At 42.4% G+C, this 27516-nt stretch overlaps 1 protein-coding gene and 1 pseudogene across 1 annotated transcript in view; both read left to right on the top strand.

Annotated features, from left to right (window-relative positions):
- Positions 1-27516, top strand: part of LOC127419036 (V-type proton ATPase subunit S1-like) — a 691126-nt gene that overhangs the window by 532256 nt on the left and 131354 nt on the right. The window lies entirely within an intron of this gene.
- LOC127418511 (ceramide kinase-like) lies at positions 1785-17445 on the top strand (annotated as a pseudogene).

Consider the following 27516-nt stretch of genomic DNA (forward strand, 5'->3'; position numbering starts at 1 on the left):
TTTAATTGTGATGATTTTGGCTCACATTTAACAAAAACCCACCAATTCACTATCTCAAAAAATTAGAATACATCATAAGACCAATAAAAAAAAAACATTTTTAGTGAATTGTTGGCCTTCTGGAAAGTATGTTCATTTACTGTATATGTACTCAGTACTTGGTAGGGGCTCCTTTTGCTTTAATTACTGCCTCAATTCGGCGTGGCATGGAGGTGATCAGTTTGTGGCACTGCTGAGGTGGTATGGAAGCCCAGGTTTCTTTGACAGTGGCCTTCAGCTCATCTGCATTTTTTGGTCTCTTGTTTCTCATTTTCCTCTTGACAATACCCCATAGATTCTCTATGGGGTTCAGGTCTGGTGAGTTTGCTGGCCAGTCAAGCACACCAACACCATGGTCATTTAACCAACTTTTGGTGCTTTTGGCAGTGTGGGCAGGTGCCAAATCCTGCTGGAAAATGAAATCAGCATCTTTAAAAAGCTGGTCAGCAGAAGGAAGCCTGAAGTGCTCCAAAATGTCTTGGTAAACGGGTGCAGTGACTTTGCTTTTCAAAAAACACAATGGACCAACACCAGCAGATGACATTGCACCCCAAATCATCACAGACTGTGGAAACTTAACACTGGACTTCAAGCAACTTGGGCTATGAGCTTCTCCACCCTTCCTCCAGACTCTTGGACCTTGGTTTCCAAATGAAATACAAAACTTGCTCTCATCTGAAAAGAGGACTTTGGACCACTGGGCAACAGTCCAGTTCTTCTCCTTAGCCCAGGTAAGACGACTCTGACGTTGTATGTGGTTCAGGAGTGGCTTGACAAGAGGAATACGACAACTGTAGCCAAATTCCTTGACATGTCTGTGTGTGGTGGCTCTTGATGCCTTGACCCCAGCCTCAGTCCATTCCTTGTGAAGTTCACCCAAATTCTTGAATCGATTTTGCTTGACAATCATAAGGCTGCGGTTCTCTCGGTTGGTTGTGCATCTTTTTCTTCCACACTTTTTCCTTCCACTCAACTTTCTGTTAACATGCTTGGATACAGCACTCTGTGAACAGCCAGCTTCTTTGGCAATGAATGTTTGTGGCTTACCCTCCTTGTGAAGGGTGTCAATGATTGTCTTCTGGACAACTGTCAGATCAGCAGTCTTCCCCATGATTGTGTAGCCTAGTGAACCAAACTGAGAGACCATTTTGAAGGCTCAGGAAACCTTTGCAGGTGTTTTGAGTTGATTAGCTGATTGGCATGTCACCATATTCTAATTTTTTGAGATAGTGAATTGGTGGGTTTTTGTTAAATGTGAGCCAAAATCATCACAATTAAAAGAACCAAAGACTTAAACTACTTCAGTCTGTGTGCATTGAATTTATTTAATACACGAGTTTCACAATTTGAGTTGAATTATTGAAATAAATGAACTTTTCCACGACATTCTAATTTATTGAGATGCACCTGTACATGTTTTATGTTAAAGTAATAATAGTAGTAGTCGTAGTAGTAGTAAAAATAATAATGTTTATTGGAGTATTTTTGGGTGAACTCCCTTTAAGAAAGTGAAATTCTCTAACATTAAACCTAGTGAATGCACTTTTTGTTTGTTTGTTTGAATGAATGAACTGTATAAACGAGGCAATACATAGGCAAAAGTTCACATAGAAGCCTGTTTCCAATTACCGTCTCTGCAAATTAATAGACATGTCCTAATAATCCACATCTAATTATAATGGTTTTATTTGTTCGCTTCAAATGTTAGACGCGTTTACCAACACGAACAGCTTCAAAATTCCTACATGGATAAAATAGACTACCGAATACTGTTGTGGGACAGCGTTCAACAGAGAAAGTGAACGAATGTGAACAGAAAGGCGATGGAGGTTGATACAGAGAGGGTAGAGTCGAGTCGAGTCTGTGGATCGGTAATAAACGGTACCGGGCTTTCCTGAGCGGATGGTACTTCTGCTGGGCTGAGATCGACAAGAGGGACCGGGAGAAGAAAACAGGTGCGACATTCATTGACCTATGTAGCCCAATAATGCTGTCTGTTTGATAGGCAGCTGTCTAGGTTTCGATACTCAGCCTTTCTGTCTGATATTAAAATCAGATCGCCTTCTTGGTGGGGAACCAAATTTATAAGCATTTGTTTAGCATAAGCTAAAAAAATAAAATAAAATAATAATAATAATAATAAAAAAAAAAAAAAAAAAAAAAAAAAGTGCGCTAAGGTCATATTATGGGTGGCGTATAATATTTCATGATGTAGGATATAATTGTCCTATAGTGAGGTAATGGGCTACATATGACACAGTTGTCTGGGAATGTCAATGCATTTACCTTCAGTCACTTTTATTTGTAGATGAATAACCACCATGATTCAGTGCATGATGTGCCATAGTTTAATTATTAACATTAAACACAAGGAAAGACTGAAGTGATATTTTACATTATTTGTGCCATATGCAAAATACGTAATTTACGTGCATTAAAATACACACTGGCCCCCCATATGGATGTGAAAGATTTATGTTTGTGGGCAATGGAGGATTCAGGAGGCAGCGAACTGCGGTGGAGCCACTGCAGAGGAGTGTGATCGGAACAGAGGGTGAAGGCCCACCCCAGCAGGTAGTCGCGGAGGGTAAGAACAGCCCAATTAATTGAAAGGCACTCCTTCTCGATGATACTATACTTTGTCTCCCTGAAGGAGAGCTTGCGACTAATAAACAGCACTGGCTGTTCCTCCACTCCCACCTCCTGCGAGAGCACCGCCCCCAGCCCAGTCAGATGCATCAGTCTGCAAAATAAAGGGGGGGGGGAGAGAGAGAGAGAGAGAGAGAGAGAGAGAGAGAGAGAGAGAGAGAGAGAGGGGGGGAGAGAGAGAGAGAGAGAGAGAGAGAGAGAGAGAGAGAGAGAGAGAGAGAGAGAGAGAAGTCAGGTGCATGTAAAAGCAGCCCCCCACAAAGTGTGGAGTTTACCCTCAGGAAAGCCTGTTGGCACGTCTCTGTCCACTGGATTGGATTGGGGGCCCACTTTTTAGTAAGGTCAGTCAGCGGGCTAGTGACATCAGAATAATTAGGCACAAACCTCCGGTAGTAACCAGCCAACCCCAAAAACTGCCTTACTTCCTTTTTGGTCTTTGGCATCAGGCAGGCCACGATCGCTGCGGTTTTGTTAACCTGTGGACGCATCTGCCCGTGACCCAAGTGGAACCCCAGATACCTAACTTCCACCCGCCCAATTGCACACTTCTTCGGGTTGGCTGTGAGTCCCGCCTGCCGCAGTGCTCTCGGGACAGTCCTCAGATGTTGAATATGCTGCCACCAGTCATTAATATAAATTATAATATCATCTAAATATGCGGCGGCATATGCCATATGCGGTCTGAGGATTTTGTCCATGAGGTGCTGAAACGTGGCCAGGGCTCCGAACAAACCGAACGGAAGCATCACGAATTGGTGTAATCTGAATGGTGTGGAAATTTTTTATTTTTTTTCTAGGGATATTGGAGTTAAAGGGATCTGCCAATAACCCTTTGTTAAGTCCAGCCTCGAGTAAAATTGAGATGTGCTCAACAGATCGAGTAACTTGTCAATTCGCGGCATTGGATAAGCATCAAATTTGGAGACCGCGTTCACTTTCCGGTAGTCAAAACAGAACCGGACCGAGCTGTTGCTCATCGGTACCAGAATTACTGGGCTGGCCCAATCGCTGTGCGACTCTTGTATTACGCCCATTTCAAGCATTGCCTCATTCTTCCTGAACAATCTTTTTCTTGTGTTCAGAAAGATGATAGGGGTGGCTACGAACAACCACCGCCGGGGTGGTCTCAATATGGTGCTCTATAAGGTTCGTGCGACACGGTAGGGGTGAAAACACATCCGTGAATTCCACTTGCAACCGGGCAGTGTCTGTAAGCTGCGACCAATGAGAGGTGGTCTCCACAAGGGACCGAGGTGAATGAATTGGGTTTGGGAGTCACCTCCGGCCCAAGCTCCAGCCTCTCTGGAACTACCGTCACCCAGGCTATAGGCACCGCCTCCCTCCATGGTTTGAGGAGGTTGAGGTGGTAGATTTGACGTGCCCTTCCCCTATCCGTTCGCTTAACCTCATAATCGAGATCTCCAACCCGTTGTGTGCCCTCAAAAGGTCCTTGCCACTTGGCAGGTAATTTGGAGCTTGAAGTGGGCAGCAATACAAGCACTTTATCTCCCTGTGTGAATTCCCGTAGTCGAGTGCCCCTGTCGTACAGTCGGCATTGACGTTCTTGCACTTGGAGCATATTCTCCTGTGTTACCTGCCCCAAAGTGTGGAGTTTTGCTAAAAGGTCAAGAACGTATTGAATTTGGCTTTTGCTATTTGAAGGTCCTTCCTCCCAAGCTTCCCGCATGATGTCAAGCACTCCGTGCGGCCGACGCCTATACAGTAGCTCAAATGGGCAAAACCCCGTGGAGACTTGCGGGACCTCTCGTACTGCAAAAAGAAGGGGTTCGAGCCACTTATCCCAATTTTTAGTGTCTTCATGTACAAACTTACAAATCATGTTTTTCAAGGTCTTATTAAATAGTTCGACCAAATAAACGCTGGTGCGAATCGATTTAATGCCTAATAATTCATACAGCCCGCGTAGTGTACGTGACATGAATGCTGTGCCTTGATCAGTGAGGATTTCCTTTGGAATCCCCACTCAGGAGAACATTTTGAAGAGTGCCTCCGCAACACTACGTGCTGAGATGTTGCATAGAGGCACTGCTTCTGGATATCGCGTTGCATAGTCCACCAGAACTAATACAAAGCGATGCCCGCATGCTGTCTGCTCTAATGGCCCAACGAGGTCCATGCCAATTCTCTCGAAGGGAAGTTCGATCAACGGCAGAGGGCGCAATGGCGCTTTTGGTGTGGCTGGTGGATTTACCAACTGACATTCACGGTACGCTGAGCACCATTTGCGTACATCGCCATGAATGCCCGGCCAAAAGAAACGGGCCATTAAAAGGTTCAAAGTCTTTTGGTGACCTAAGTGACCAGCCATTGGGTTATAGTGAGCCATCTGGAAGAGTGTTTCCTGATGGCTCTTTGGTACTAATATCTGAGTTGTATTCTCTTTTGTCTGAGTGTCCTGCATCACTCAATACAACCGCTCTTTAATAATGGAAAAGTACAGGTATGTGAGCACAACATTAGGCTGGAGCTGTTGATCATCAATTATTTTCACTTGGTCAAAGGCGTGCTTGAGGGACTCATCACGTGACTGATCCAGAGGGAAATCCCCCTTAGGGAAGCCCCTGAGTACAGGAATTCCCTCGTCTGTGTCATGATGCTGAGCAGACATTGACAGCCCTGACACCACCTCTCCAGCCATAGCATCGCACGTCACACACCGCGACACCACTTTGCAGGACCCATCCACACACATAATACTCAATACATTTTTAAAGCCAGGCCAATTGGTACCCAGAATTATTGGATGGGTTAAGCGGGAATTAACCACAGCCTCGACTCTATGCCTTTTTCCCCTGAATCGTATCTCAATGGTAACCACTGGATACTTGTGAATGTCACCATGCACACACCTCACCCTCACCCATTTATTCTTATCCAATGCTCCGTTTTGCAGCAGGCATTTGTGGATAGTGGTTTGGGAACAAACCGAACCCACCAAAGCTTGATGTGTATCCCCTTTTACCTTTACTGGTATCCAATATGCCCCCGCCCAATTGGGGGCAGCCTGCGGAGCATCAGGGATCCGGATTAGTTTCCCCACCTCCATCACCAGACATTGATCCTGGCATTGCCCGGCTTCCCTGCAGCTCTGACAGACCGGCCCAGGCCTTCCTTCCACACTCATGGGGGCGGTCTCGCCAACCTGGGGAGGAGAGCAGAGGGAGACAGGGAGTAGGAGGGAGGGGGAGAGAGAGAGAGAGAGAGAGAGAGAGAGAGAGAGAGACAGACAAGGGGAGGGGTCCCCTGAACTGGGGATGAGGCTTGGGCAGGGCTCCCCCCCCCCCACTTCTGGGGAGCCGGAACTGGGCGGGACGAGGGGAAGACTGACACACGGGGGTGGAGAGAGAGGAGCGGGAGAAGAAAAAACATTGTATTGCTGCCTCCTGGAAATGCCACCAAGTAGTCCTCTGCCAGCTGGATGGCCTCTTCCGGCGATGCCGGGCGGTGGCACTGGACCCACTTGGACATTCCTCGGAAGTTGGGAGACAAACTGTTCCAGCAGCACCACCAGATCGACAACCTCCATGTCGCCGCGGGTTCCCTCCGCCAGCAACCGTTTCCAGCAGGAATCTCGGAGCTGTTGGACAAAAGCGAACAGGCGGCCGTGCCTCCCAAAGCTCAGGGATCTAAAGAGCTGCCGACTCTGATCGGGGCTACGACCCACCCGTTGCTGGATGGCCTTCTTTTCAGTGGCAATTTTAGGGGGTGGCCTGTGGTGGCCTGGGCCACCCCTGAAATCTCATTGGCCACCCTGTGGCCACCCCAGAACTGATTGGTAGTTCATCATGTTCATCAACACAAGAACGAAGAACCAATAGAAACACCTGTCAATCAAAGATGACATCTCAGGTCATTTGTTGATTTAGAGCCACACTGACCCAGGGTCAGTTTTATATTTCTGACCATTATAGTAGTGGTGGGACTGAAGCTGTGTGAGCTGATCTTTGAGGGGCAGGCCGCGGGTGGCCAGGCAGGTGCCGCAGGTCGCGGGCGGTGGGCGCCAGGTCTGGATTATAATGGTCGGTCAGAAGCACGAAGCTGATACGAGCTAGCGTCTACTTCCAACTTCCAATGAGTTGACGACGTCAATTTGTGGTCAAAAAGAAAGCTGTTATTTGAGAGGTATGTTTATCTAATCTATCGTTTAATTTATCCCGAATTTCCATGTGAATGTGAAAACATTTTTTCATTGTTATAGTAGCTAGGTTAAAGAGTAAGCTAGACCCTACACCACATTCAGCATGTTATCTTTATATTGACATGAAATATGAAATGCCATGTTTTCTGATTTAATGACGGAGGTGTGTAAAGCATTTTACATTTGTATATGTTCAATAGCTAAAGTTTATATATATATATATATATATATATATATATATATATATATATATATATATATATATATATATATAATATATGGCTAACCTGTGTGTGAAATGGAAGGGTTTGTGCTGTGACTGTACTTTAAATCTTTACATGAGTTATTTATGAGCTCTTTATGTGTATTATTGGTCAGTCAGACCAATAAAATCTTCAAAGTTTTTATACCTTATTTGACATTTTAAATATGCAGAGGCAGGGCAAATTGCACTTAAATGCCGCAAATGATTTGACTAACTATTTTATTTGGTAATATTCAAAGTAATTGAAGCTATCAGAACATGTGGAAAATAAACCTGAGTAGACACTGTAAATAGTTTTGTTTTTTACTGTATTCAGAGCTCAATCTGCAATTTTGGGGTTTCCAGACAGACACCTATAAGCCCTCGTAGCCAATTTCACACACTGATTTGTACCCAATTTAACAATATTTCTGCTGGACAGTGCAGTTATAGCTAATAAATGAATGAATAATTGATTGAATGATTGATTGAATTGCGCCTCAATCAGTTATCACCTGTACTTGTATCTTTTTATGATTATACACTATACCTGATGTTATACGCAGATTAATTCTCTACAATGAGAATAGCTCTTAAAAATGTGCAACTGACTTTTCCTAAACAATTACTGATTTAAAAATGGATGTTATGTTAAAATAACCAGAGATTCCCAGAAACTGTAATAGGTTGAAATAGAACAGGAATAGAAAACTGTCAAATGTCAAAACAACAGTCTGATATTGAATACAAACAATTCAGTGAATGCTAACATGAGTTTAAGAATTTATTTATTCTACATGTGTAGATGTTGAAGCAAAGCAATGCGATATTTACACATTTTGATCATGTGCCATTCATAAAGGTTCTCCCAGTATTGCCACCCCACACTAGGTCTGTGCCCCATCTTGGCCACCCCAGTAAAAATGTCGTGGATACGCCACTGCTTCTTTTAAGTGTTGGTAGTCGAGGAGGCTGGCAGCGGGAAGCTGTTGTGCTGCAAGCTGCGCCTCCCCGGAGAGTAGGGGCCATAAGCAGGCCACCCACTGGTCAGGAGGCCACTTCCATACCTCCAACGTCTTCTCAAATAAATCTAAGAAGGCCTCCGGGTCATCATTCGGCCCCATATTCATCAGGGCAGTGGGTGTGGTGGGCTCTGGGGAGGTTGCAGCGCCACCCCCCCCCCCCTTTGGGGATCAGGCTTCAGAGCACCTGCCGGTCCTCCTCTTGTGCCTGGAGCAGGACATGGAAACGCTGTTCCTGCTCCAGGCGTATGTCCATGAGAGCTTGGTGTTGATTTTGCTGGATGCTGATGAGGGTCTTGAAGACTTCGCCCAGCGGTACGGACTCCATAACGCCGTTCTCCTCCAAAGCTTGGTTTTCGGCACCACTGTGAAAGATTTATGTTCATGGGCAATGGAGGAGTCAGGAGGGAGTGAACTATCAACGCGAGTATTTTTATTTACTCCTCAGGGTCACACAAAACTTTAACATAAATGGGGTCTTAGTGGCCAAACATAAACGAAAGAGTCTTGGCGTTTCTCGCTACAATATGACATGCAGACACTCTCTGCTGTCACTCTCTCACTCATTTCGATACTCTGGCATGCCTTATCAGATCTCCCTCCACCATCATTACAATGAGAGACAGAGTGATTACAGCCCGGGTGACGAGCCCTACCGCTTTCTCTCTCCTGCAGACAGACACATGCAAGCAAAATTTGTCTTTGTCTCCATATTTATGACCTCGAAATAAGAACAGCACCAGCCAGACTTGACAGTAAACACAGTACACTTTGAAGAGAACACATACTTGCATATGCACAGAAGGCCTGGGCAAGAGTGGTGGAATGTTTCTTGAGAAAATGAAAGACAGGTACATCACTTATGTAAGAGTGTAACATGTCTGTCTGTTGTTCTTTAGTTTCTGTGCCGGTGTCAGAGGTGGTTGGGTGAAGGAAGATCGGGTCGAGACCCAGCCCCAGAAGAAAGTAGAAGACACTGACCTTGGTTTTACATGTACGTTTCTGAAAGTAAGACGACTTGTGCATAAAGATAGAATAAAACCAAGTTAGACTAAACTTTGCTTTTGTTCCTCCCTAATCACATAAGTATTCTATGTGAAGTGCAACAGCAGAGGTAATAGCCAAGGAACGTTGTGGAGCCTGGGCAGGACCCAGTTCTGCTGCCCTAGCCGGGCTGTCCGGCATCAATGGATCACGCAACTCAGAACTGCACTCAAAACCCACAGTGAGTAAAGCAGTAAATACAGCTTTTCCACGTTCATGGAAAACGTGGAAATATCTGTGAATTTTTAAATGGTGATTACCAGGCTTGGAAAAGTAATGGAAATTAAAACATCCTAAATATTTTGTAGTTTTTAGCTCTAAAATATTTCATTGGCTAGAAATGACACATTATGAGTGTAATCTCAAGAAAATTATTTAAACGTTTAAAGGGTTAGTTCACCCAAAAATGAAAATTCTCATGATGTACTTACCTTTAAGCCATCCCAGATCTGTATGACTTTTCCTTCTTCAGCAGAACCGAAATGAAGAATTTAAGCACATTTCAGCTCTGTTTGTCCATACAAGCCATCAGTCTACTGGCTGTTTGATGGTCCAAAAGGCATATTTAGGCAGCATAAATGTAATCCACATGACTCCAGTCGATCAATTAATGTCTTCTGCACCAAACCGATAGGTTGGTGTAAGAAACAAATTGAAAATTAAAACTTTTTAACTTTAAGTCGTTGCTTCCAACCAGCGCTGTATTGATGTTTGAAATGAACCAACTTGTGCGTGATGTTCGTTCCCCTGTTGTATACAAAGCGCGCGCTTCCGACTTCTCACGTGAATGTGCCATAGCACTTACGTCACTGACTGCTGGCAGGAAGTGTTTTTTTTTATTTTATTTTTTTTATTATCAATTTATTTTTTACACAAACCAATCGATTTGCTTCAGAAGACATTAATTGATTGACTGGAGTCATGTGGATTAATTTTATGCTGCCTCAATATGCCTTTTGTACCATCAAACAGTCATCAGCCTGATAGTACCCATTTACATACACTGTATGGACAAACTGAGCTAAAATCTGCTTAAGAATCTTCACTTCAGTTTTGCTTAAGAGGGGAAAGTCATAGACATCTGGGATGGCTTAAAGGTAAGTAAATCATGAAGATTTTCATTTTTGGGTGAACTAACCCTTTAAGGCTGATGAGGATATGGTACAGAAATATCCCTTTAACTTGACTGTGTAAAGGTGCCTTGTATTTATCCAGACTCATTATTCTCTAATGACTCATTAACATCACTCTACATCTCTCCCTCCATCTGCTTCTCCTCTACCAGTTGTTGCTGTTCATTAATCCTTTTGAAGGAAAGAAGAATGGGAAGCAGATCTATCACTCTCTAGTGGCCCCTCTGTTTGAGCTGGCTGGCATCAGCTCTCATGTTGTGGGTGAGAAACTGAGACATTGTCTGTACCATTCAATAACCAAGCAGTTATCAAGTGTCCCTCTGCTAGGTCTCTGAAACACTGTGCACATCAGGTAGTGCAGTTCTCAAGTAACATTGTTAGATCTTTATCATGACTGGAGAAGACTGCTGAAGGAAATATAGAAGTCCATTTATATGGAATTGCATAACAAAATAGCGTGTATTTTTTGTTTTATTATAATTAAATATGCAATGCATTTTAAAGGTGCCGTATCTTAATTTTTTATTTGTATTTTTCTCTCTGAGGTCCACATTATTTTAGTCAAGATTTTTGGTGCCAAATTTTTTTTAATCCCATCCTTCAATAGTGGATTCCTAGCAATGTCTGCATTACATTACAAAACAATCCCTAATGAAATGTCACACAAACTGTTACAGTAATACTGAAATTATTTGAAATGACTTGTTATACTGTTAAAGATCAACTGAAATGACTTTGTTAAAAATAAACTTCAGGCACAATTTCCTAACACTGGAATCTATCGGAACAATCTCCTAGCACAAGTTGGGTGGAAATTCACACTTTTTACTTTTATTGTTAGTTCTTCTGCTATTTAGGAAAAATATAGTATCTACAATACCTCAATTACTTCACTTTAACTTTCTTAACACTGAAAAGGTGTTGTTGGTATATAGATGTGGGTGGTCATGTATTAATGTATTCTGACTGACATTAAAAGGTTAGTAGGATGTAAAGAAATGTAGGAAGGTTCCAGGAATAAGGAAGGGAGCGGAAGCGGGGTGGCAGTCCAAGTAAGTCAGTTTTTAATGTTTTCAGTTTGTCTACAGTTCGTGCATGTCAGCTTCACAACATAATTCAGCTTCCTAACTCAAACAGCTTCACAGTCTCAAAAGCTTCAGCTACAGGCCTCTGGATCTCTTTGTTCCCAACTCTCTCCCTCACTGGCACACTCGGCGGCCTTTTCAAGCCCATCTCCATCGTCATTGTAACGAGACACAGGTGTTACGTATCATTAATCACCAGGTGATGGTCCTTACCACTTCCTCTCTCTCCCCAGTGACAGACACATGACCACGTCCCGCTCCACAAGAAACAAGGCATTTTTGTAGCTTAGTTTCAATAAAAGGTTTTTTTGGACTGGGAAGGAAGTTTTGAGTTCTGAAAGTTACATTGTGTTTTGAAATAAAGCTGGGACATTCGTTTCTTGTTTTTAGTGACTGAATGAGCAAATCAGGCCAGAGACAACATCCTGAAGAAAGACTTAACAGGGTTTGATGGGCAAGTTATCCTTCAGCGGTCATTCCTCACAACTAAACAGTCAAGGATGTGCAGTAACAATGGCGTCATTGTAATAAATGTCATGAGATCCGGCCTTGTATTTTGTTGTTCAAGCAAAAGTGTTTTGTAACTACCGAACGTGCAATATTAGAATGTTAAACAAAATACCATGTATTTTTTGTTTTATTATATAATTAAATATGCAATGCATTTTAAAGGGGCCATATCTTAATTTTTCCACTGTATTCCAAGCAAGCCTATTTGGAATACTCTCAATTTAGATTTTAGGAAGTTTATATTAGGTTCATCCTTATTTTGTTAGTCAAATAATTTTTTCCATCTTTCAGTGTGATTTGTGTGGGTGGACATGGAATGTTCAGTGAACTGTTGCATGGTGTGATTGGACGAACCCAGCAGGAGGCGGGGATTTCAGAACACGACCCCACTGTAATGCTGCAGCTATGTGACCTCCACATCGGCATTATTCCTGCAGGTGAAGTGTTTATATAGTGCTGTGACTTACAGGTGTGCAGAAAAGGGTGGAGTCTGTGGTCTGTTTATAGTACTGTTGTGTCATTCAGATGTATGGGCGAGATGGTGAGAGGAGTGTTAGTTTACCTTCCTTACTCTTTCGTACAGGCTCTACAGATTGTTTGTTTCACCACAGTGGGCATAAATGACCCTGTTACATCAACACTGCACATTGTCATTGGTAATTCGACTAATTCTTAACAGTGCCAGAATTAACTTTTCTATTATGGGCCGATATTTGCATCCTGGAATTGGATTTGCATTGTTTGAGGAGGGCATTTTTTTTCTCACCATATTAAAAACGCAGCATGTCGTCCTTTTTATGTAAAATAAATTTGAATCAATTAATTGGTATAAATTCCCTAGCTATACCTATCAACATCAAATATAAAAGGTGTAAATAATGCTAACAATTTTGATGTAAATCACTGTTCCATGTTGTGGAATTGTTCATAAAAATATTTTATATATTTAGCTACACATTAAACGACACCCACATCAGTGAATACAGATATCTGACAGCCACAGGTCACTACAGTGTTTGTAGAGGGACTAAACCCATAACTAGATTAGTCTAGAATAGAATATTATGAAATAAATAAAATGCAATATGAGAAACTTTGTGGCATTTTTGCCCTGTGCCCTGGTTAATTTCTGACCCTGGTCCTTACCATTTATCTAGTTCACTGCAATTATGAATGAATGAAGTAGAAAAAATGGATATTTCCCTCTTTTACTAATCAGGAGACTTTCAGCCTCTAGACATGTGTACTGTTGAATGATGAACAGAACACACTGATGTGGTATTCTGTGTCTATGGTGGGTTATGGTTTCTATGGAGATGTTTTGGCAGAGAGTGAGAGGCACCACTGGATGGCCCCTCTCAGGTATGATTATTCTGGTTTGGACAACTGGTATAAAAATCTTTGTCATAAATGTGAGAAGAACAGACATAATTTCCCATCTGTGATCTCATACTTCAATGTCTGTTTGTTCTGCTGGTAGGTTGTATGGTATACTTGTATAACGGGAGCTATCTGGGACTAGTGCAATATCTCCCTGCTGATTCTCATATCTCCAGCCCACAGGACAACAACCGATGCATCTCGGGGTAAACACTGCCCAACATCCTTATACAGCAAAACACAGATGTTCCATCAGGCATGTTTTACATATATATTAGTGTATATACTGTATCTATTCATATAGTAAAAGCTCATACTAGACTTTGTATTTTCACACTGTAGCAAATCCTACATAGTTGATATAGATGGGTTTGGTGGAGTGTTCTGATTACTGTGGCCTCCCTCATCTTTTGGGAATAAAGTGTTGTTAGTTGTTAGCTCATCAACATGCCACCAGTGGCCTGAATTTCTCAATGTTTCTCTGAAATGGAGATGTGGCTGTTGCCTAATCTATCCAGAGGACCATTACCAAGACTGCTTGAGCATATGATCTCTATTCTCTAATGGAAGAAGAGTTGATTGTGAAGTGCTTGTCTCAAAGGACTGCTGAATTAAATACAAATTCTGGGTTGTTTTCAACTTGTTGTCAATCTGTGTCATGCTGTTGATTTACCACAGATATGTTTATAATAATGTTGACATGTCCCTCAGTTAATATAAATGAAAAGGACATGCATTTGTTCATAATGAAGCTTAGCAGGCAAGCACATATCACACCATTACATTACAGATCGAACGCGTTCTTGGGCTAAAAAGCTGGCAATGAAAATTACAGAGTGTCATGCAGGTGTCTTTAGACGTGCTTTAAGTTTGAAGGGTTTTTTTTTTTTTGTAACGACTCGGCGTCTAAAAATATGTTGCTGCCTGAGACACACAAAAAAAAAACATGGCGCAATGGTCAAAGAAGTCCGTCTAGCGCATGTTTACATAGAAAAACAACTGAAAAATAGTGCAGAGGGATGCAAAAAACTTGTTCGGTGGGAACGACGCACAGGTGTAATGTCCAGTCTTTCAACTTATGTCATGACCAGCCAAAAGAGTAAACCTGGTTACCTTAATTTGGTATCCATGCAAGCATACCAAGAAGGGACATGATGTAACTCCATGTGCATGATGTTCTGTAAACTCCACCTACAGGAATTATGTCGGTAATGCATAACTAGAACTTTCTCCACCTAGAAAGGTAGTCCCCACCTAGAAATTGAGACCTCCCTAATCGACCATCAGATCTGTCAAGCAATCGATCTGACCCATCCATAGGAGATCCTGTAGCTTAACTCAAAAGTATGGTGCTAGCAATGCCAAAGTCATGGGTTTGATTGCTGGTGAACACACATACTGATGAATTGCAACTATAAGTTACATTGGATAAAAGATTCTGCCAAATTTATGAATGTAAATGTTAATGCATGTGTGTTTTTTTTTTTTTTTTTTTTTTCTTTTAAACAGATGCAGAGTGTGTTCAGAGAGCAAAGAAAGGCTCTTCCCCCATTTTGACAGCTCCAGTTCGCTCTACAGCACCAATCTCAGTCAGTTTAGCAGCGAGTTGGAGGGTAAGATCAGTCTCAACCATAGAAGCATCTGCTGCCTAACAATGCTATTTGTATAATGACTGTCATCTCATTAGAGACCCTATCACTGCAACCGCAATGTGTTGTGTATATCCATGGGATTCATGGGATGTTTGTGTTGTGATGTTTTTGACTGTTGTCATGCAAGTACCAGTGTACACATTGGTAGGTCTCCAAAGCAGTTATGCACTAGTAACAAAGGCTTTTAAATTATAGTTCACCCCAAAATGAACCTTTGTCATAATTTGTTCTCCATGTTGTTTTAAACCTGTATGACTTTCTTCAGCAAAACACAAAGGAGATGGTGTGCATAATGTTCATGCTGCTCTTTTCCCCACATTGAAACTATATAAAGACCATAAAAGTAGTTCATTTGACTTATGTGCAGTATTCCAAGTCTTTTGAAGTCATACAATATAGCTTTGTGTGAGGGACAGAGCTAAATGTAAGTCAGTATTCGCTGGAAACCTTGCCCTGCACTGTTGATCTCATCTCATTTGTGCTGCCACATATTCACATATTTTTTTAATGTGCAAGCATAAAATATAAATATAGTTGCGAGTGGCAATTGTCAGGGGCCAAGCACATATGGAAAAATGACAAAAATAAGATTTGAGACTAAATATCCTGTGGAACCCTAACTCAAACCCTAACCTGACCCCTATCTGCCTTAATCACAGCAGCACAAATAGGATTTTCTTAAGTTATAGCGCCCCCTAGCATCACAAATGTAAGAAATTTTGCATGTGACCTAATACATGGTCAAGAGAACATTTTAAGTTTGAATTTTTCACTCAAGATACAGGCCAATTAGTAATTACAGGCCACACCCAAAAACTTATTCGCTTATATCTTCCGAACGATTTAACGAATCAAATTTATTTTGATACCATTTTGTCAGGAGGGTCTGTAGATTATGTATACTAAATTCCATGCGAATCGAGGAAACGGTCACAGGTTTGAAAAACTAGGTTTTTAAAAAAAATCTAAGTTGTTAAAACCGTATTCTTGTGGAAATGGAAATCCACGTGACCATATGATTTGGGGGCACTGTTGTAAGATTTGGGGAAGCTAAGAAAACTTATTCTAGCATATACAATTCTGGAATTATTAGCACAAACACGAATTAGCTTATAGCGCCACCGTGTGGCCGATTCTCACAATTTTATATACATCTTTGAGTATAGACCCTTCTTGTGTGTAATATGTTTCATTACCATCGGCCATTCACAATTCAAGTTATTAGGTGCTGTATTTTGAGTGGCTGCTGGTGGACATTTTTGTTTTTATTTTTCGAATTGATATGTTAATGATATGTTAGCACTTGAACAAAAGAAGGTGCATATTTAATTTGAACTTTGTCGATCAAACGACTGCAGAGTTATTACAGTTTGGTTGTAGCACCCCCTATGGGTATAATTGTACGAAAATGTAAGTGAATCTTCAACATGGCCTGTTGACCGTGTACCGAGTTTGGTTATATTTGGAGATTGCGTTTAGTAGATATTGATCAATGAATCAAAGTGCGTTCAACCGAAAGAATTGTATTGCTAATATCTTCTGAACTATTTCAGGTATCGAAATTGTTTTGATAACTTTTGTCAGGAGGGTCTGTATGTTATATAAAAAAATTCTAAATGGCGGAAGATTGTTATAGATGGAAATTAAATCGGAGATATACGTTTTGATTCTAGGAATAAAATAATTTTGATTCTAGCCCTTATGGTTCCAGAATTATTAGCAAAAAAACAAAAGTACTTACAGTGCCAGTCGTATGGAGGTATGTGTGTATGCCTGAGTAGCGGTGCACATTTGGAACCACCCTGCCAAGTCTGGAATCTCTACGACATATGGTCTCTGATGCCCAGACACTTTTAGGGCAGAAAAAGAAAATCCTAACAAATACAATAGGTTCCAGCATCTTTGGTGCTTGGCCCCCCCTAATTAGTTCATCTTAAAGGAATAGTTCACCCAAAAATGTATATTCTCATAATTTACTCATCCTCATGCCATCCCAGATGTGTATGACTTTCGTTCTTTTTCAGAACAAAGATTTTTAGAAAAATATCACAGCCGTGTAAGTCCATACAATTCAAGTGAATGGTGACCAAAACTTTTATGTTGCCTTCGTGCACTTTTTTTGTGCTTCAAAGTAATCCATAAGACTTCAGTGGTTTAATCCATATCTTTTGAAGCAATCCAACTGGTTTTGGATGTGAACAGACCAAAACATTATTTTATTTCTTTACTATAAATCATGACATCAGCTCATGATTACACAGTGTAATTGAGCTTGAAATTATGATCGTGCCTAGAGACTGCAATGGCAAGATGTACAGTGAAAAAGGAGTTATCTCTGTTCTCACCCAAAACCAATTAGATTGATTCAGAAGACATGGATTAAACCACTGGAGTTGTATGGATTACTTTTATTTTGGGTAAACTTTTCCTTTTAGTATCTAATTTTGTGTTCCACAGAAAAAATGAAGTTCGTCATATGGGTTAAAGATTGCTGCAGTCATTTCCGTGCTCAAGAAAACATGTCTTGATACCTCAATTTTAAGTAATTACTGGCCTACTTCTAATCTCTCATTCTTTTCTATAGTGCTGGAAAAGGTAGTTGCTTCACAGTTACAAACACATTTGCAGTGCATCCAGAAAGTATTCACAGCGCTTCACTTTTTCCACATTTTGTTATGTTACAGCCTTTTCAAAATGGATTAAATTCATTATTTTCCTCAGAATTCTACAAATAATACCCCATAATGACAACGTGAAAGAAGTTTGTTTGAAATCTTTGCAAATTTATTAAAAAAAATAAAAAAAAAATCAATGTACATAACTATTCACAGCCTTTGCTCAATACTTTGTTGAAGCACCTTTGGCACCAATTACAGCCTCAAGTCTTTTTGAGTATGATGCTACAAGCTTGGCACACCTATTTTTGGGCAGTTTCTCCCATTCTTCTTTGCAGGACCTCTCAAGCTCCATCAGGTTGGATGGGGAGCATCGGTGCACAGCCATTTTCAGATCTCTCCAGAGATGTTCAATCGGGTTCAAGTCTGGGCTCTGCTTGGCCACTCAAGGACATTCACAGAGTTGTCCCGTAGCCACTCCTTTGTTATCTTGGCTGTGTGCTTAGGGTCGTTGTCCTGTTGGAAGATGAGCCTTCGCCCCAGTCTGAGGTCCATAGCGCTCTGGAGCAGGTTTTCATCAAGGATGTCTCTGTACATTGCTGCATTCATCTTTCCCTCGATCCTGACTAGTCTTCCAGTTCCTGCCGCTGAAAAACATCCCCACTGCATGATGCTGCCACCACCATGCTTCACTGTAGGGATGGTATTGGCCAGGTGATGAGCGGTGCTTGGTTTCCTCCAGACATGATGCTTGCCATTCAGGCCAAAGAGTTCAATCTTTGTTTCTCATGGTCTGAGAGTCCTTCAGGTGCCTTTTGGCAAACTCCAGGCGGGCTGTCATGTGCCTTTTACTGAGGAGTGGCTTCCGTCTGGCCACTCTACCATACAGACCTGATTGGTGGAGTGCTGCAGAGATGGTTGTTCTTCTGGAATGTTCTCTCTCCACAGAGAAATGCTGGAGCTCTGTCAGAGTGACCATCGGGTTCTTGGTCACCTCCCTGACTAAGGCCTTTCTCCCCCGATCGCTCAGTTTGGCCAGGCAGCCAGCTCCAGGAAGAGTCCTGGTGGTTCCAAACTTCCATTTACGGATGAAGGCCACTGTGCTCATTGGGACCTTCAATGCTGCAGAAAGTTTTCTGTACCCTTCCCCAGATCTGTGCCTCGATACAATCCTGTCTCGGAGGTCTACAGACAATTCCTTGGACTTCATGGCTTGGTTTGTGCTCTGACATGCACTGTTAACTGTGGGACCTTTTATATAGACAGGTGTGTGCCTTCTAAATCATGTTCAATCAACTGAATTTACCACAGGTGGACTCCAATCAAGGATGATCAGTGGAAACAGGATGCACCTGAGCTCAATTTTGAGTGTCATGGCTAAGGCTGTGAATACATATGTGCATGCGATTTGTTTTATTTTTATTTATTTTTTATTTATTTTTTTTTTTTTTTTATTTTTTTGCAAAGATTTCAAACAAACTTCTTTCACGTTGTCATTATGGGGTATTGTTTGTAGAATTTTGAGGAAAATAATGAATTTAATCCATTTTGAAAAGGCTGTAACATAACAATGTGGAAAAAGTGAAGTGCTGTGAATACTTTCTGGATGCACTGTAATAACTATCTTCATGAACCTTTTCAATCTGGTTTTTGCCCTCACCAAAGTACAGAAACGGCTCTTCTCAGTGTTGTGAACGACCTTCTCATGTCATCTTATTCAGGTGCCCTCAGCATTCTAGTCCTTGACCCAAGTGCTGCTTTTGATATAGTCTGTCATAAACTCATCTCCCGTTTATCTGCTATTGGTATTGCAGGCACTGCGCTTAAATGGTTGACATCTTACCTCCGTGATAGCTACCAATTTGTCTGTATCAAGAATCATAAGTCATAGACTCTGTTCTTGGTCCCCTTTCTTGTCTATATGTTCCCTCTTAACCACATAAGACAACATGTGATGCTGTCATTACTTATGCTGACTACGCACAAATATACATTAGTTCTCATTCCCGGGTAGGTTTTCCACCTCCATTACTTCATGCATCCATGACCTAAAAGCGAGGATGGCTTCAAACTTCCAAAAATTAAACACTGATAAAACTGAAATCCTGCTAATTGGCCTCAAAGCTCGTCATCACACTCTGACATAGACGCCAGCTAGTGCGTCTCTTTGTCAGGGTCATCGAGGATTCAACAAGAGCTTGAATATAGGAGCTACAAAGAGATGTTAAACACCACAGATGACCTCAGTACAGCACTCCACGTGTGGGGGAATAAATTATGTAAATATGTATAAAGTTAAACTCCATGCAGTATAAATGTCTTAAAATGAGGGTTTATAGAACTTGAAGTGGAGCAATGATGTCATACCAGCTCATTTTATATTTGCCAGCAGGATAATTTAGTGATTCCTATATTTTCATGTAAATATCAAGAACAAGAATAGCATTAACATATATGTAGGTTGATTGACCACCTGCATGCAATTATTTCAGGTGTCATTATCTGTAATTGTTCATTTAAGTGATTTTATAGTGTTTTTGTTTTTTTGCAGAGCAAAAACATATTTATGCAATCTTTTATTGCAATCTAACAGAACTTTATTACAAAATTAACTTGCTTGTTTGCTCAATTTAATTTTTAGTCAGCCACTTTTGTTAAAATATTAAAGGGCTACAGTTAGAGGCACTACATCCTCTGGCTAGGGCATGTTAATGGGAATGCTTGACATGCTTTAAGAGAGTGGACTCATTCCATTCAACAGCATCACAGATGAAGTGATTGACTGGAGTGTGCACATACAGGATGTCAGTGAGTTTAAAATAAAAAAAAATAAAAAAATATATATATTATACAGTAGATGTTGAATGTGTGTTAATGCCATTAAAGTGTCATGCATAGAAAACAATTTTGTGAAGCCTTTGGAAAGAGCTATATTCTTTTTTAGAAAAGATTATTTAAGTAGAAAGTAACTTGCTATACTATTTCTCTCCTACAGTAGTCATTAAGAGGAAGACTCCCTCAACAGACATATAAACGGTAATCTAAAGTGTTTGAAAAAGGCACATCTTCAAAATATATGTTGTATTGTAAAGATGAGTGATAAATGTACATAGTTTTAAGATTCTGACTTAAGACATTGTCTTGGCTGGTTTCATGACCAATGGAGTCAAACAATATTTAGATCTATATTTCTATGTTTTAAAACATAAACATTTATAGATTAGAACACTAAGCTCTTCAACATGCCTGGGTATCTCAGCAAGTATTGATGCTGACTACCACACCTGAAGTCACGAGTTCGAATCCAGGGCGTGCTGAGTGACTCCAGTCAGGTCTCCTATGCAACCAAATTGGCCCGGTTGCTAGGGAGGGTAGAGTCACATGGGGTAACCTCCTCGTGGTCGCTATAATGTGTGGTTCTCGCTCTTGGTGGGGCACATGGTGAGTTGTGCGTGGATGCCGCGGAGAATAGCGTGAAGCCTCCAAACGTGCCATGTCTCCGTGATAATGCGCTCAGCAAGCCACATGATAAGATGCACGGATTGACAGTCTCCGAAGTGGAGGCAACTGAGATTCGTCCTCCCCCACCTGGATTGTGGCGAGTCACTACGCCACCACGAGGAATTTGGAGCGCATTGGGAATTGGGCATTCCAAATTGGGGAGAAAAAAAAAAAAAAGATAATAGCCAGCCAGCCCAAGGAACTGTCTCATCTCCTTTTTGGTCTTGGGCACCCATCCAATTGAGCACTTAGGGTTTGCGATGTCAGAACAGCCGCCAGATGCTGCATATGTGGCATACGCAGCGTGCGGTCTGAGGACACTGTCCGTAAGATGCTGAAATGTAGCCGGGGCCCCAAACAAACTGAGCGGGTCACAAATTGGTGTATACCATGCAGTGTGGAGAAGGCAATTTTTTTCACGAGACATTGGCATTAAGGGGTTCTGCCAATATCTCCGTCAAATCCAGTGTCTAATAAAAGCGAGCCGTGCTCAACCAATCGAGCAGTTAGTCAATATGAGGCATTGGATATGCATCAAATTTTGATACCGTGTTGACTTTCCTATAATTCACACAGAACCAGACCAAGCCATCGCTCTTAGGTACCAGAACCACCGGGCTGGCCCGATCACTGTGGGATTCTTCTTTACCCCCATATCGAGCATGGCCTTTAATTCTTCCTGTATGACCTGTTTTTTATGTTCGGGTAAGCGGTAGGGACGACTACGTACCACTACTCCCTGGGGTTGTCTCGATGTGGTGTTCTATGAGATCAGTGCGGCCGGGGAGGGGCGGGAATATGTCAGAATTCCTTTTGCAACCTGGCAACCTCCGTACATTGGGATGGCAAGAGGTGGTCGCCACAAGTGAACGGGGTGAACTGATTGGCTTTTAGATTCACCTCCGGTCCAAGCTCCTCCCTCTCCGAAACTACCGTCACCAATGTCACAGGGACCGCCTCTCTCCATGGTTTAAGGGGGGTTGAGGTGGTAAATCTGACATGCCCCACCCCTATCCTTTTGCACCACCTCATATTCGACCTCAAAGGACCCTTACCATTTAGCGAGTAATTTTGAGCTTGATACAAGGACTTTATCTCCCGTTGCAAATTCCCATAGCTGAGCTCCCCTGTTATACAGCCGGGACTGATGGTCTTGCGCTTGTAGCTAATTCTCCTGTGATAGTCGCCCAAATGTGTGGAGATTTGCTTTCAGGTCAAGAACTTATTGAATTTCATTTTTGCTATGTGAAGGTCCCTCCTCCCAATTTTCCTTCATGATGTCTAACACATCATGGGGCTTACACCCATACAACAATTCAAACGGGGAAAACCCCATGGAGGCTTGCGGGACCTCTCGTACTGCACGTAACGGGTTCGAGCCACTTATCCCAATTCCGAGCATCTTCGTGCATGAACTTACAAATCATATTTTTCAGGGTCTGATTAAACCGTTCGACCAAGCCGTCCATTTGTGGGTGGTAGACACTTGTCCGAATCAGTTTAACCCCCAGTGATTTGTACAGTTCTCGTAGGGTACGGGACATAAAAGTGGTGCCTTGATCGGTGAGGATTTTTTTCAGAATCCCCACTCGGGAGGAGATTTTGAAGAGTGCCTCCAACACTACGTGCTGAGGCACTGCTTCGGGATATCACGTTGTGTAATCCACCAGGACCAACACAAAACGATGTCCCTGTGCAGTTCATTCTAATGACCCAACGAGGTCCATACCAATTCTTTCGAAGGGAACCTCGAGCAAAGGTAACGGGTGCAATGGCGCTTTTGGGGTGGCCAGTGGATTCACCAGCAGACATTCGCGGCATGTTGCATACCACCTGCGAACTTCCTCGCGAATGCCCGGCCAATAGAAGTGGGCCATGAGACGACTTAGTGTTTTTCCCTGCCCCAAGTGTCCTTTTCAGTTCTAACAACTGGGTTGTATGTTCCTTCGAGTGTCCTGCGTCACTCGATACAACCGATAATTTTCCACTGAAAAAGTACGGATATGTGAGTGCGATGTCAGGCTGGAGTCATTGACCATCAGTTACCTTCACTTGGCCAAAAGCATGCTTAAGGGTCTCATCTCGTGCCTGTTCCAGAGGGAAATCCCCACAGGGAATCCTCTAAAGGGGGGGGGTTCAGGACTACCCCCCCGCGTAACTCTGACACGGAGCTGATGTAGACGTCCCTGGCACTGCCTCCCCAGCCGGTGTATCGCAAACCACACACCATGACACTTTGTTGCAGGACCCAACCACACATACTTCCCTCAACATTGTTGTAAATGCCAGCGAATTGGTCCCCAATATCAGTGGATGGGTGAGGTGGGAACTAACCACAACCTCAGGATTATGCTTTTGACCATGGTAATGATTAGAGACAGTCACTAAAGGGTATTCGTGAATATCCCCATGCACCCAAAGCCTCATCTTGAACCAGGCCTTGATGGATAGTGGTTTGGCTACAACCCGCATCCACCAAGGCCTGGTATGTACCCCTCATAATACTTGCAGGTATGCGGTACGTCCCAGCTCGATCGGTGGCGCGTCAGGGACCCAGACCGATGCCCCAACCTCCATCACCGGGCACTGGTTCTGGAAACGCCCAAGTTCCCCGCAGTGCCAACAAACCGGCCCAGGCTTCATGCCCTCACCTGTGGCGGTAGATCTGTCATCCTGAGGGCGAGAGTGGGGAGAGACAGGGGAAACTGGCAAGTTGTGCAGTCCCTGAAGCCAGGCAGCCGAAATAGGATGGAGAACTCCCTGTTTCCAGGGAGGGAGAACAGGATGAGGAAAAGGGGCGGGGAGAGAGAGATGACGATATAGCCTTGCCGGCCACTGGATATGCCGCCATGTGGTCCTGGGCCAACTGGACTGCCAATTCCACTGAGGCCGGTCGATAGCACTGGACCCATTCTGCAGTTCTTCTTGGCAGGCATGCAGTAAACTGCTCCAACAGCCACTAATCACCGCCTCTGTGTTGGGCTCCCTGCCGGCAAGCACCCACCTCCGACAGGCATCACGGAGCAGCTGGGAATACACAAATGGGCGGCCGGCCTCGCCAAGCGTGAGGGAACGGAAACGCTGGCGGTGTTGTTCAGGTGTGCGGCCGACCCGTTGGAGGATCTCCTCGTAGATCAGGTGGTGTTTGGCCAGCAGTTGCTGATCCGTGAGCTGGACTTCTCTGGAGAGCGGCATAGCAGATATAGCACCCACTGGGTTTCTGGCCAGCCAGAGGTGTTAGCAGCCTTCTCGAAGAGCCCAATGAAGGCCTCCGGCTCATCCTGGGGGCCCTATCTTGGTCAAAACGAGAGGGGGTATGGCTGCTGCCCCCAGGGATGCGGTTGTGGACCTGCCCGTGGCTATCAGGCTCCGCAATGTTGGTATTGTTCTTGAATGCCAGCGAGGGCACAGATGACTTCGCGCAGCGCTGAGGTTTCCAGAGTGGCTCTTCTTTCTCTGATTCCCGGGTTTCGGCCCCAGTGTAACAAAGTTCATGAAAGGTGAAAGCAGGAGCCATTTGAACAGTCCACGTATCTAGTTTATTCTTAATGCAAAACAAAAACAGCTTTCCAGCAGCAACATAAATTGGGCTTTTCAGCCACCTACACACTAACTCTGCTTTTCAGCTTAACATACACACACAGGACAGCCGTGTCAGTCTCTCTCCCTCTTCTCTGGTGTCTGGCTTCCTTTTAAACTCTCCTGCCCCCTCCCTAGACCAAGAAACAGGTGTTAGACTCATCATAAACAGGTAACAATCCTTACCGTCCTCGACAAACAATCTCGCTCACAATTCACACACTAAAGCTCGACCACACCCCCGCCACCACAAAATATTTTTCAAAAGGATGTAAAAGCAAATGAAAAAACTAATTAACATTCAAACATGAATCTGAGTATATTTAATGTAACGTGAGTTGCGACAGACAGTGTGAGGAGCGATAGAGACGATTTAAGAGATTGTGCGCTCTTAGTTTCAATCCTTCCAACCTGCCCACTCTCAATCTCTAATCACTCATTTATCCCAGCGGTATTTTGAGAACCCAGATTTAAATCAGATACAGTATGTCATTGGCTTTTACTGGTTGCTAGTATGTCACAATGATCTTTGATAGTGACAACAGAACTATTCATTACTCTCTTCAATTCTAATAAATGTTAGCATTTCACAATTAATGTAAATTGAATGTAAATTTGAAGTGTGGGACATTTGACATATAACTGCAGCATATAACTTGCAAAAATGTGGCAAAGGGAACTTTAAAAGAAAAATTTCTGATCGGTATCAGCTGATCACAATGTTAAAATATTGGTGATCAGTATCAGCCTTAAATTTCCTGATTATGCACCACTACAGGAACCATAAGCTTATCCTAATGCAGCTGCTTTAAAACTACTGTACATCTGTTGTTTGTGAAAAGTGCTTTACAAATAAAAATGACTTGACCTATGTTATCTGACATCATAGGTTATAGCACAACTAACCCTAACCTTAAATCTATCTGCTGTGGAACAATATGTATTGTTCACATTGAAATTAAAATTTTCTGGACAAAGCATATGTGAGAGCCTAAACATACATCCATTAATATATTTTGCACTAGGTTATCAGAGAACTTCACAAAACTTCTGAGAGAAATATAGAGATTCAATATGAAATATAGAAAAATAGAGATCCAGTACTACTGTATGACAAAGTTGTAACCATGCTGTAACATTTCTGGTCATTTATTTGCAGTAGGGTTTTGTAATGTGGTCAATGTTTTGGTGATGTGGCCTAGAGGTTAAAGATCTGGGTTGGTAACTGAAAGGGTTTGAAACCCACAAGAGGTGATTCATTCTGCCCTTTGAGGCACTCAACCTTAGGTTGCTCTGGGGGTACTGGCCCTGTAACAAGTGTACTTACTACAGTTTGGGATTAAAGTGTCTGCTAAATGACAGTATGCCAGGTTCAGTGTCAGAACTGAAGTACATTCCACTATTCTTAGTCATCTTTTTAGGCATATGTTTCCTCTGGCTACACTGGTACAACCAGAGTAACTCTTGTTCAAAGTGTTAAAGATGTCCCCAGAAACAACAGTGAGTGGTAGGTTCACCTACCTTTTTCTGGTACAGAGCTGCACTTCAGGTTTGTTTTTTTGCATCAACCTTTTTCTTGCGAAAGCAATTAAAAACATTCCTAAAACAACTGAAGATTAAGGCATATGGAGATTGATAGGTTATACTCGAGAACAGCTACATTTACCAAAGCAGTAGTTACAGCAAGAGCATCTTGCCTTCCCATCTCACTCCATATATAAATTCATAAGATCCACAGAAGCAATGCACTTCAACCCTGTTCCACTCTTCTGGTAAGCGTTTCTGCTAGATGCTGAAACATGGCTGCAGGGATTTGCTCCCATTCAGACATAAGAGCCTCCCTGGCTTGCAGTATGTTCCAATTCATCCCAAAGGTTTCAGTGGGGTTCAGGTCTGGTCTTTTGCAGATCAGTCAAGTTCTTCCACATCACACTTAGTAAACCATCTGTTATGGACCATGCAAGTTGGAAGCACACAATTCTCTAAAATGTAATTGAATGCTATAGCAGTAGGTCTTCACTGGAATAGCCAAACCTGTTATTTAGAAGGGGTGTTCACAATATTGGCCATGCAATAGATCTTTACAACAATACAACACCTGTGCATTTCTCACATAACCTTGACAAGTTCAAGTAGATGTTTGGCCTTTTGAGTCCGGTAGAGTCACTTAGTGAAAGACCCAACCACTCTAATTAATAGGTAAGTGTTTTTGCTTAAGAACATTGACAAATGTTCATCTTTCACCTAGATACACACATACAGGTGCATCTCAATAAATTAGAATGTCATGGAAAAGTTCATTTATTTCAGTAATTCAACTCAAATTGTGAAACTCATGAATTAAATAAATTCAATGCACACAGACTGAAGTAGTTTAAGTCTTTGGTTCTTTTAATTGTGATGATTTTGGCTCACATTTAACAGAAACCCACCAATTCACTATCTCAAAAAATTAGAATACATCATAAGACCAATAAAAAAAACATTTTTAGTGAATTGTTGGCCTTCTGGAAAGTATGTTCATTTACTGTATATGTGCTCAATACTTGGTAGGGGCTCCTTTTGCTTTAATTACTGCCTCAATTCGGCGTGGCATGGAGGTGATCAGTTTGTGGCACTGCTGAGGTGGTATGGAAGCCCAGGTTTCTTTGACAGTGGCCTTCAGCTCATCTGCATTTTTTGGTCTCTTGTTTCTCATTTTCCTCTTGACAATACCCCATAGATTCTCTATGGGGTTCAGGTCTGGTGAGTTTGCTGGCCAGTCAAGCACACCAACACCATGGTCATTTAACCAACTTTTGGTGCTTTTGGCAGTGTGGGCAGGTGCCAAATCCTGCTGGAAAATGAAATCAGCATCTTTAAAAAGCTGGTCAGCAGAAGGAAGCATGAAGTGCTCCAAAATTT

Source organism: Myxocyprinus asiaticus, chromosome 28 (genome assembly GCF_019703515.2).
Source record: "Myxocyprinus asiaticus isolate MX2 ecotype Aquarium Trade chromosome 28, UBuf_Myxa_2, whole genome shotgun sequence".
In the NCBI taxonomy this organism is placed as follows: Eukaryota; Metazoa; Chordata; class Actinopteri; order Cypriniformes; family Catostomidae; genus Myxocyprinus; species Myxocyprinus asiaticus.